Source organism: Trachypithecus francoisi, unplaced genomic scaffold, assembly GCF_009764315.1.
Source record: "Trachypithecus francoisi isolate TF-2019V2 unplaced genomic scaffold, Tfra_2.0 Lachesis_group1, whole genome shotgun sequence".
In the NCBI taxonomy this organism is placed as follows: domain Eukaryota; kingdom Metazoa; phylum Chordata; class Mammalia; order Primates; family Cercopithecidae; genus Trachypithecus; species Trachypithecus francoisi.
The window spans coordinates 172,372,943-172,386,004 of NW_022681454.1; the positions used below are offsets into that span (position 1 = coordinate 172,372,943).

General features: G+C 35.1%; 1 non-coding gene across 1 annotated transcript; it reads right to left on the minus strand.

The window, feature by feature from the left end:
- Positions 1-255: 255 nt before the first annotated feature.
- On the minus strand, positions 256-326 carry LOC117086528. Its single transcript, XR_004438425.1, has one exon. It is a non-coding gene; the product is annotated as a small nucleolar RNA SNORD65 (small nucleolar RNA).
- Between the last annotated feature and the right edge of the window lie 12,736 nt (positions 327-13,062).

The following is a 13,062-nucleotide window of genomic DNA, read 5'->3' on the forward strand; positions in this document are numbered from 1 at the left end:
TGGCCATTTTAAATAATGCTGCAATGAACAGAGGGGTGCAGATATCTCTTTGACATACTGATTTCATTTCCTTTGACTATATTCCCAGATGTACAATTGTTGATTCATAATGGCAGTTCTATTTTTATTTTTCAACAGTCCTCCATGCTGTTTTATGAAATAGTTGTACTAATTTACATTTTCACCAACAATGTGCAAGTGTTTCCTTTTCTCCAGATAATTGCCAACACTTAATATCTTTAGTCCTTTTATTTTCCTCAGAACACCATGTTTGCCACTAAACAATTTGCAGGTAACCTCAGCCATTTGGATTGATCTCATTATTTGACCTTCAGTCTTCTTCTTTTTTCTTTATTTTTTTAAGAGATGGAGTCTTGCTCTGTTGCCAGGCTGAAGTGCAGTAGTGCTCACTGCGACCTCCACCTCCAAGGTTCAAGCAATTTCCCCTGCCTCAGCCTCCCAGGTAGCTGGGATTACAGGCACTTGCCACCATGCCTGGCTAATTTTTTTGTATTTTAGTATAGATAGGGTTTCACCATATTGTCCAAGATGGTCTCGATCTCCCGTGATCCACCCACCTTGGCCACCCAAAGTGCTGGGATTACAGGTGTGAGCCATCGCGCCCAGCCCAGTCTTTTTTATAATAGCCATATTAACAGGTGTGAGATCATAATTTATTGTGGTTATAATTTGCATTTCCCCAATGATCAGCGATGTTGAGCATTTTTTTCAAATATCTCTTGGCCATTTATATGTCTTCTTTTGATAGTTGTGCCTATTCTGATACTTTGCACATTTTTAATCAGTTTTTTTTTTCTTGCTATTGAGTTGTTTGAGTACCTTACATATTTTGAATATTAACCCCTTATCAGATGAATCGTTTGCCAATATTTTCCCCCATCTCCTAGGTTGTTTCTTAACTATATTGGTTGTTTTTTATGCTGTGCAGGAGACTTTTATTTTGCTATAATCTCATTTGTGTATTTCATTTTTGTTGCTTGTGTTTTTGGAGTAATGTCCAAAAATTTATTGTCCAAATCAGTTTTATAAAATGTTCCCTTTACATTTTCTTCTAGAAGCTTTATAGTTTAGGTTATATTTTTAGTATTTAATCCATTTTGAGGTAATTTTTGCATATGACGTGAGATGGGGGTATATTTCTATTCTTCTGTATGTAGATATGCAGTTTTCCAACAGCATTTGTGCAAGAGATTGTTCTTTCCCACTTGTATATTCTTGGCATCTTTGTCAAAAAATCAATGGACAGTAAGTGCATAAACTCACCTCTGTTCTGTTCAACTGGTCTCTGTGTCTCTTTTTATGCTAGTACCATGCTTTCTTGCTTACTATAGATTTATGGTACATTTTGAAGTCAGGTATTGTGATACTTCCAGCTTTGTTTGTTTTGCTCAAGATTGCTTTGGCTGTTTGAAGTCCTTCTGAGTTCAATAATTTTTTTTCATTTCTGTGAAAATATATCTTTGCAGCTTTAATAGTAATTACACTTGATGTGTTGATTCCTTTGACAGTATGGACAGTTTAACAATATTAATTCTTCCAATGCAGGAATAGGGGCCACTATTCTATTTATTTGTGTCTTCTTCAATTTCTTTCATCAGTATTTCATAGTATTCAGTGTACACATCTTTCACCTCCTTGGTTAAATTTATTTCTCTGTGGGTTTTTTTCTTATAACTATTGTAAATGGATTTAAAAAAAAATTTTTTTAAAGACAGTTCACTGTTCATGTATAGAAATGCTACTGATGTTTGGACTTTGTATTCTGCAACTTTAATAAATTGGCTTATTACATTTTAACAGTTTTCTGCTGAAATCTTTAGAGTTTTCTATTTATAAGATCAAGTCATCTGCAAACAAGGTCAATTTAACTTTTTCCTTTCCTATTTGGATAACTTTTATATCTTTCTCTTGCCTAACTGCTTTGTCTAGGACTCCCTGTACTGTGTTAAATAGAAGTGGTGAGAATAAGTCATCCCTGTCTTATTCATGATCTTAGAGAAAAGGTTTTTGACTTCTCACCATTGAGTATGATGTTATCTGTGGGCTTGTCATATATGGTTGTTTTTGTGATAAGATACACTCCTTCTATACCTAAGTTATTGAGAGTTCTTACCATGAAAAAATGTTGAATTGTGTCAAATGCTTTTTCCGTATCTGTTGAACTGATGGATGTAATTTTTATGTTTCAATCTGTTGTGGTTTCCCACTTTTATTAATTTGCATCTGTTGGATTATCCTTGCATCCCAGGAATAAATGCCACTTAATCATGGTGAGTGATCCTTTTAATGTGCTGCTTAATTTGATTTACTAGTATTTTGTTGAGAATTGCTGTATCTATTTTTATTAGAGATATTGGCTTGTAATTTCCTTTTTTGTAGTATCTTTGTCTAGTTTTGGTATTAGGATAATGATAGGCTAAGAATAAAAGAGAGAAGACACAAATAAATAAAATTATAAATCAAAGCAAAGCTCTTACAACTGAAATTACAGAAGTACAAAAGATTACAAGAGTCTAATATAAACAATTATACACTAAAGTTTGGATAACTTGGAAGAAATAGATAAATTCCTGGGAACATACAACTACCAAGACTGAATTATGCAGACAGAGAAGATTTGAACAGAGCAGTAACGAGTAAGAAAATAGAATCAGTAACAAAAAGCCTCCCATCAAAGAAAAGCCCAAAACCTTCATATTGAATTCTACCAAACATTTAGAGAAGAACTAATACTATTCCTTCTCAAAGTCTTCCAAAAATTTGTAGAGGAGACAGTAATAAAAACTTATTTTATCTTTATTTTTTTTGCAGCCAGCTTGCTTATATATTTGGAATTTTGTGTCCAATTTCATAAAGTATGTTGATGTGCATTTTATTTTTCTTATTCCTTTGGTATTTCTATCAATATAATGTTGACTTCATACAAGACTTGCAAAGTCCTCTCTCATTTATGGAAGACATTATGTGTGATGGTTATTTTTTCTTCTTTAAATGTATCTTAAGTATTTTCCTGTAAAATCATCTGGGCCTGAAACTCTATATTTTGTAAGTTTTCTATTTGGTAGATTTCTACTCTGGAATGCTTTTAACTTTAAATTCAAGACTATTTATGTTATCTAGATTTTCTTATGAGTTTCAGTAGTCTCTTCTAAAAATGGTTACATTTCATCTCAGTTTTCAAATGTGTGCCATAGGGTTGTGAGTGGTATTCCACTTTAACTCTTTTAATGATTTTGGAATCAGTAGTAGTATTCCTTAATTTCTGATATTGGTCATTTCTCTATTCTGGTTTCTAGATCTTTTCTTTATTGTCTTTTTAGTCTAAAAAGCAAACAAAAAAGTGGTTATGTATTACTTGAGTGTTTATTTTATGTTTATTTAAAAAAAATTCAACAGAGGAATGACCTGGGAAAAACTATTAGAAATATATAATTATCTAATGTACAATAATAAATGATGACATAGCAAAAGTAGTGTAGCTTTTTTGAGTAGCTTTTAAAATGCTTTCTGAGTGTGTGTCTTCATTTTCTACAAAGTGCTTTATATTTTTTTATACAATGAAACACCAACAGCTCAGCAGTACCAATAAGAAGAGAAAATTACAAACTTTAAGGTGTGAGCTCACAGGAGTATTGCCGGAATCTGAAACTCCATGAAATGATAACAAAAACTTCTGATTCAATTTGTCTTTTTCTGAAATACCAAAGTTATACAATAAGCTGAAATAGGTTTAGTACAAACTATACATGGGATTGCATTCTAACTAACTACTTAGAAAATTAAAATATAGTCATGAGAAATAAATCTATTTTGTCAAAGCTGAGTATGCAATTAATTGTGAGCCAAAATAATAGAATACAGAAATACAAAAAAGGCATCACTTCCTAATTAGTTGCAACGGTGGCAGTGGAGACTATACTTCATGTGGTTTCCCTCCAGAAACCTCACCAGTGTTTCTTGGTAAGGATCTGAGAAAGATCTCCTAATAGCGCTGACAAGGAATGGGGAAAAAAATAGTCATTACGAAGCTCCTAAGATATTTCTTTAACACATGCCTACTGTCCAGGAGGCAAGACATCACCAAAGAACAACATTAAAACTTTATCCCCAGTGGGAAGACGTGTGCTTCTCACTTCAACACCTTCAGCCTTTCTGCCTCACCTAAGGAAGAAAAAAATCAAAACAAGAGAACAAAACATAGTCGTCGACAGGGGAGAGAGAACTAAAGAAACTGAAAAGGAATGTTTGGCCAGAGAAGGGAGTAGAGATAACAATAACAACAATAATTAATTCATTAATATTAAAAAAAATCTACCCAGAGGACAAGAAACACTGTAAAGGCCACATTCCCAAAACACAGCTCCAGTTAGAGACTGAGATTTAATTAGAGGATGACAGAGCATGTCCCTTTCTAAGCTCCACCAACACTCTAACAAAACCACTTTAATTACACTGGATTACAGAAGAAATAGCTGTAAGGCAAAGACTCCATCTAACAAGCAGTCCAAAAGGACGCCTCAAAGGCAAGACTGGAGACAAAAACAGGCACACTAGCAAAATTGAAATTCTCTCCTAACTGCAGCTACAGTAAACATAAAATACAGTCCACACTTAGCCAGATTAACTTATATACGTCCTTACACTAGGGACCTATTTACCACAATTCGTATTACCTGATACAACGTGTCCAGCTGACAACAGAAAATTACAAGACATACAAAAGGCAAAAAAAAAAAAAAAAAAAGAATAGAAAAGAAAAGCATTCTGAATAGACAAGCAATCATTAAGATCAGAATAGAAAAATACAGACTTTGTATTTATCAGAAAAGGTATTTAAATGATTGTGCTCCATAGAGTAAGAGCTCTAATGGAAAACTTGTTTTTTCTTATTAAGCTATCTAATGGAATATTTTTTTTTTTACATTAATGTCAGCGGAGAGATAAGACTGATAAGGAAAAAAAAAATCAAAAGAAAATCCTGAAATCAAAACTACTGAAACGGAAATTAAGAATGCTCTTAATAAGCTTGCTATGCTTTGAATATTTGTGTTCCCTTTACAATCACGTTTGAAATTTCATTACCAATGCAACAGTATTTAAGAGGTGGGCCATTAGTGGGTGATGACTCCATGAGGGCACCATGCTCATGAATGAGATTAGTAACCAAGAAGGGCTGAAGAGATCTTGCTGGGTCCTTTCTGCCCTTTCACCCTTCTGCCATGTGAAGAAACAGTGTTCATCCTCCCTGAAGGACGCTGCAATAAGGTGCCATCTTTGAAGTGCAGAATTGGCCCTTACTAGACGTCGAACCTGCTAGTGCCTTGATCTTGAAATTCCAGCGTCCAGATTTGTGTGAGAAACAAGTTTCTATTCTTCACACATTACCCAGTCTCAAGTATTTTGTTACAACAGTAGCAAAGGACTAAGACAAAGCTCATGAAGACTTTCAAGAAAACTGAGGAAAGGATTAGTGAGCTTGTAGACAGGTTAATATAACTCGTAACTCAAAGGGAACCAAAGAATGAAGATACAGATCAGGACATCCAAGAACTGCGGAACAATATCGAAAGTTATATCCATAATTAAACATCAGGAAAAGAAAAGAATAAGAATAAGGCAAAATAAATATTTGAAACAATAATGACTGAGAATTTTCCAAAATCAATATGATACATCAAATCACACATCCAGGATGCTCAGAGAACGCCAAACAAGATGAATATGAAATACACATGTACACACACAGACACACAGACACACACACACACACACAAACACATACATGTATCTAAGCATAACATCATCAAGCTGCAAAAAAACCAAAAAAAAATACAGGGGGAAAATCTTATAGAAAGTTGGGTACATCTTAACTATACAGAAGCAAGGATGAGAATGACAACGAACCTGTCATCAGAAATCATACAACCAAATAGAGTGGAGTAACGTTTTTAAGTGTTGAAAGAAAAAAACTGCCAACTTAGAATAACATATCTAGCAAAATTATCCTTCAAAAGTGAAGAAGAAATAAAGGCTTTTTCAGAAAAATAACTGAAGGAATTCATTACTGGAAGATCTACACTGTAAAAAATATTAAAAGAAATTCTTTAGGTTAAATAAAGTAATATACATGAGAAACTTGGATTAATGTGTAATTTTTTAAAAGTTTTTCTTATCTTAATTGATCAACAAGATAATAATTGACAGCAATGATGGCAACAATAATCAATTCATCATTGCTCAGGGATGTTAGATAAATGGCAGTAAAATCCTCACGCCTGTAATCCCAGCACTTCGGGAGGCTGAGATGAATGGATCACCTGAGGTCAGGAGCTCATGACCAGCATGGCCAACAACGTGAAACCCCATCTCTACTAAAGATACAAAAATCAGCCAGGCATGGTGGTGGGTGCCTATAATCCCAGCTACTCAGAAGGCTGAGGCAGGAGAATTGTTTGAACCCGAGAGGCGGAAGTTGCAGTGAGCTGAGATCAGGCCACTGCACTCCAGCCTGAGTGACAGAACTAGACTCTGTCTCAAAATAAATAAATAAATGGCAGTAAAATCACAAGAAATAAGACAGACATACTGGTAATACTACATTATGAGGTATCCATACTACACTCACAGTCGTGTGTGTGTGTGTGTGCGCGCGTATCTATCTATCTATCTATCTATCTATATATTTTTTGAGATGGAGCGTCACTCTGTTGCCCAGGCTGGAGTGCAGTGGCGCAATCTTGGCTCACTGCAACTTCTGCCTCCCAGATTCAAGTGATTCTCCTGCCTCAGTCTCCTGAGTAGCTGGGACTACAGACCTGTGTCACCATGCCCAGATATTTTTTTGTATTTTTAGTAGGGACGGGGTTTCACCGTGTTAGCCAGGATGGTCTTGATCTCCTGACATCGTGATCCGCCCGCCTTGGTCTCCCAAAGTGTTGGGATTACAGGCGTGAGCCACCTCTCCTGGCTCATAAGTTTTTATTTGAAATTGTACTTGGATTATGTAAACATATATGTTGTAAACCCTAGGGCAACCATTTAAAATGTTTGCGTTAAGTATAAATTACATGCTGACAGAGAATAAAATTAACTAATATAACATGCTCAATTAAAACCAGAGAAAATAGAAAAAGAGGAAGGAAAAGAAAGAACAAATGTAATGATGATTGAAATTAATGTATAGCTTTCATATATCCTGGAACCATTTTGAATTAATACAAATTTATATATCAGAAAAATGTTTATTCTCAATAGATTAAATAATAATTAAATAATTTTAGTTTTAATTGAAGTTGTTTAAATAAAAATGTTTCATATTGTTTAAAAATAATGTTTTTTAAAATAATGATTATCCCTACAAATAGGATGTTTATAAAGTTAACAATCAAATTTAACAAATTTATTTAAATATGATTTAAGAAAAACATGCTAAATACCTACAGGCCTGAGTGAGTCAGATCTAGATGTAGATGGATCCAGAAATCATATTTTAATCAGTCCTGTATGTAAACACCATTAGGATTTCCAAGCCATTGTCGCATTTACAGATGCACATCAATTAAAAGTTAGCACATAACAGAATGCAACTTGCTGGAACAGACTATGACATTGATAGAGTCATATTTTTTGCTAACACTTAACATTGCTTACTTCTGTTTTGTGATTTTTTTAGACAGTGTCTCCCTCTGTCACCCAGGCTGGAGTGCACTGGCATAAGCATGGCTCACTGCAGCCTCTCTCTCCTGGGCTCAAGGGATCCTCCTACCTCGGCCTATGTACCTGGGACTACAGGCATGCACCACCATGTCTGGCTAATTTTCTATTTTTCATAAAGATGGGGTGTCACTATGTTGCACAGGCTGGTCTCAAACTCTTGGGCTCAAACAGTCCTCTCACTTCTGCCTCTCAAAGTGCTAGGACATGAATGAGCCACTGTGCCTGGCTTATTGTTTATTTTTAACTTTTTTTTTTTCTTTAAAATGATTTGTTGAAATCTACTCAGTGGAAGTCTCTGAGAACTGTACAACCCAAAAGCCTAAAGGAAGTGGTAAATTCTTCCTCATCCAACTTTGTCAAGTATAACCTCTCAATTGATAGAGAAAATATTGAGGCTTTGCCTTCATGCCTCAGAAAGAAGCAAAGGAGAAATCATGTTCATCTAGCATTGAGTTGGGGAGAAAAATACAGTATTAATGTTTAACTTTTTCTCAGAACAGAGATGGATGCTTTAATTCAAGGCAAGAGGCAGCAACGTTAACTCAATGCGAGCTAGGAAGCAATAAAAGGAAGAAATATATGATATCCATACAAATAATGAAGGGCATGTGGTTCTACCCTTCTACATTTCAGCAGGTCTGAATAATTTCTTACAGCTATTCCTGCCATAGGAGCCATTAGATTCAGAAGGCAGTATGAAAACAGAAAATAGCAAACGATTGATTCATAAGCCACTTTCTCAAACCTCAAGAGTTTTGTGTGTGTGTGTGTGTGTGTGTTTTTTACATTCACTTGGTAACCTATTTAAATCCTTGTCTGTCTTCAAAATGTGTGACAACAGAAAGCAAATGTGGTCTACCCGTCAACCTTATTTAATATTCTTTGGGGTCAGAAACAAAAAATATTGATATGATTATCATCAATATATTGATATAGTATTTTTGTATTGATGGATTGACATAGTATCTCTGTATTGATATGTTGATATCACATCTCTTTAAAGATGGTAGAGCGAGGTCGTGGTGATGAGGATATGCAATTTGATCCCAATTCTGAAAAAGTTCATTCTATCATCTGTCTTACCATTCATTGCCCCATTGTATAATAATGGAGTGAAAGATCAACTCTTAAAATTCTCTTGCTTTTGTATAAACATTAGAACATAAGTGACAAACCTGCAAATAAAATATTTTTTAAAAAAATTGACAGAGATTAGTTTATTACTGATTAAATTATTCCTTATTAAATTGTGAGTAGAATTTTAAATCTAAATCAAATTACTTTATTAAACTTATATATGTTATATCTACATAACTGTAACAGACATAATATTTTAAACATATAAGCTAACCACAGTGCCTAAGAACCCTGTAGCTTTATGAGGAAGAGTAAGAACAAAGACACAACTACAAAACAATCACTAGGTCATGTACTTGGCCTGGATTTTCTCATTTAGCTATCAGGAGAGCTTGACAACTATGTAGTCACTCTTCTAGCTCTATAAGCAACTTTAGAAATAAAGGAGACAAAACTTTATGTAAAGTGTGCAGTAGTCCTCTCTAATCCACAGTTTCACTTTCTGGGTTTTCAGTTACCTGAGGTCAACCACAGTTCGAAACTATTAAATGGAAAGTTCCAAAAGTAAACAATTCATAAATTTTAAATTGAGCAATGTTCTGAGCAGTATGAGGAAATCTCACTCAGTCCCGCTCAGGACATGAATTCTCCCTTTGTCCAGCATCTCCACTCTAGCTGCCCATTAGCCACTCAGTAGCCCTCTCGGTTATCAGATCCACTGTCCCAGAATCACAGCACTTGAGTTAAAGGAACCCATATTTTACTTAATAATGTCCCCAAAGCCCAAGAGTAGTGATAATGGCAATTGACATGACAAAGAGAAACTATACAGTGCTTCATTTAGGTGAAAAGGTGAAAGCTCCCAGCTTAATAAGAAAAAAAGGAGAAATGTATACTGAGCTTGCTAAAATTTACCCTAAGATCAGATCTGTCCATGAAATTGTGAAGAAGAAAACATTTATGCTAGATCTGCTGTTGCACCTCAAACTGCAAAAGTTATAGCCACAGAGCATGTTACATGCTCAGTTTAAAAGGCTTCAAATTTGTGGGTGAAAGACATGAATGGAAGTGTATTCTGATATAAGGTAGTCAGGTTCATTCTACCATCCCAAGTAGCATCACTCAAGAGGGGTTAGGGAACATATTTCAAATGGAGAAGGAAAGACTATTCTACCATTTTTTATTTCTATTGCCCATTTTCCTAATCAGATGCTTTACTATTTTTATTTATTTTATCAATGAGATAATTTTTTTAATATACTTATTAGAGACAAGGTCTACCTATTGTCCAGGCTAGAGTGCAGTGGCACAATCATAGCTCACCTTAAACTCAAACTCCTGGGTTTAAGCAGAGATAATATTTTAAGATTAATTCATGTAAGACAAATTAAGTTGGCATGAAGTATGCTCATTTTAGATTTTTTATAAATACAGACATGCATCATATAATGATGTCTCTGTCAAATATGCACTGTATATATATCTATCTTGCCATAAGAGGAGCTGCTCTGTAGAGGTGTACCATATTTTAGTCTTTTATGCTGTATTTTTACTGTACTTTTTCTGTGTTTAGATATGTTTACATACTGAATCTGAATGCTGTTAATTAAACCTCGATGTCTTCCACTCACAAATTTAATGCCTTTTCCATCTTAACTAAGCACTTATAATGCACTGTGGCTGTAACTTTTGCAGTTTGTTGTGCGACAGCAGAACTAGCACAATTTTTTTCTTTCTTCTTCACACCATTATGGATAGATTTGTTCTTAAGGTAGGTTTTAGCAACCCCAGCATACAAATATTTTTCTTTTCTTGTTAAGTAAAGAACTTTCAGCTTGACACGATAGCACATGCTTGTAATTCTAGCACTTTTGGGAGGCTGATGTGGGTGGATTGCTTGAGTCCAGGAGTTGGAGACCAGCCTGGGCAACATGGCAAAACCCCACCTCTACAAAAAATTAGCTGGGCCATATGGTGCACTACTGTAGTCCCAGATAACCAGAAGCTGAGTTAGGAGAATTGCTTGAGTCTGGGAGATTGAGGCTGCAGTGGGCTGTGACTGGCCCACTGCACTTCAGCCTGGGTGACAAAACAAGACTGTCTCAAAAAACAAAAACAAAAACAAAAACAAAAAAAATTAAAAGAAACTAAAAAACAAAACAACTTTCACCTTTTTACTTAGCGGAGACACTTTATAACTTCTCTTTGTTGTATCTTTTTTGCCAGCATCGCTACTCTTGTGTTTGGGCTTCTAAGTGGCTAATGAGAAAGGAGCTTCTGCAGCCTGGAACCTCTGGAGGAAGGTATGATTCATGTTCCAGGACAGAGCTGGACAACATGCGATTTCATCACTCTATTGAGCATGGTACACAATTTATTAATTATAAATTGTTTGCTTATGGAAATTTTTATTTAACATCTTCAGACCACAGTTGACCACAGGTAAGTGAAACAGTAAAAAGTGAAATCATGGTTAGGAGAAACAAATGTAGAGTAAAAGATTGCTAATTCCCCATAGCTATAAAACGATAAGCTCGCAATTAAATTGTAGCAACAGAAAGTTTATTATTGCACACTTGTTGCAACAGTAAAAATTTGGAAGCAAATATGGTCTCCACAATAAAGAGGTTCATTATATTTTACTCTGCAGTTATTGGCAAAGTATAAAGAAAAATGTTTAAAGCTGTAAAATGTTTTCTATGGGTACCTATTGTTTAAATGATAATATATAGTGTGTGTACATTGTTTTGTCTGGAAATAGTCTGGGGAACAGTTATTATGTGGAAGAAAGACCTGGATGGAGAAGAGCTTTTTAGGTAAATACCCCTTTAAATTTTCTAAGTTTTGAAATGAAAAGGAGCACCTGGACATAAATTGTATTATTTTTCTATTTCTGCATTAAAAATTATCACAGATTTAATTATGTTTTTAACAGCTTTTCCCACAATACAGAACAACCGAATTACTGTTTGACAGAAAATAACTAAGAGGTTTTATACACTAGGCAGCAAGAATCTTGGGGCCCTCTTGGATTTTTCCTTAGCACAAAATTTTGATCTCTTTGTTTCTCTCTCCCTGTCTCTCTTTGACTGATAAAATTAAAAAACAGTCAAATATGGCTCTCCAAGTCATATTTACTAGAAATATATACAAGGGATAAAAATGTATTTGCTAATGCTAAGTATTGCTTGTATATATGCATGCACATACATAAACACACTGAAGGTCCATATGGATAAAAAAAAAAGGTTTAGGCCGGGGCGGTGGCTCACACCTGTCATTCCAGCACTTTGGAAGGCTGAGGTGGGTGGATTACCTGAGGTCGGGAGTTCAAGACCAGCCTCACCAACAGGGAGAAACCCCGTCTCTACTAAAACTACAAAGCATCTGTAATCCCAGCTACTCGGGAGGCTGAGGCAGGAGAATCGCTTGAACCTAGGAGGCAGAGGAGCCAAGATCGTGCCATTGGACTCCAGCCTGGCAACATAACAAGACCTTATCTCAAAAAAAAAAAAAAAAAAAAAAAAAAAAGGTTTAATGGGATGATCCAGAGTGGGAACAGAGGAAATGATGACTAGGAATAATGTTTAAACTCTTTTTGGTGTTAAAAAGGTGATGATAAAGGCAGTCAGTATTAATTGTATATTAAAATTAAAAAGAAAAACCAAGGTAGAAAAGGACATGATTTTACATATCTCAACCACACTATGGTTTATTTTAAAGAACTGAGTAAAGTATTGCAAGTTGTTTTACTCTGGAAAATCATTAAGGAATTTTAAAAGAAGAAAATTATTTCAGTTATTAATAGCACACATTTCATTTTTTATGTCTATATAAAAAGTGATAGAAAATGAAGCTATGAAGTAAGTTTGTGCTGAAGTACCAGTTAATGGAACAGACCACCTAATTTTTACATACAGATATTCATGGGGTTTATCCTTGCCCTGATGCTGCTACTTATATTTGGCAGACTGCCTTGAACAGGAACATGCTTTCATTTTGATTTTTTTTGTCAACTAGTTCCCCTAAGACCAATGTAGTAACATTACTATTCCCAATCTAGAGAAGAAAATTTTAACGACAAAAAATTCAGTTGTTCAGGAGCACGCAGATGGTAAGGGACAGGGCAAACACACCCTCCAGAGCCTGTGCTCTTCACAGCTATGCTAACCTGCCTCTCCCGCCCATGGATCCGTCCACATGATGAAAGAACAGGGACGAGTTTGTGCTTCAGAAAGAGTCACATGC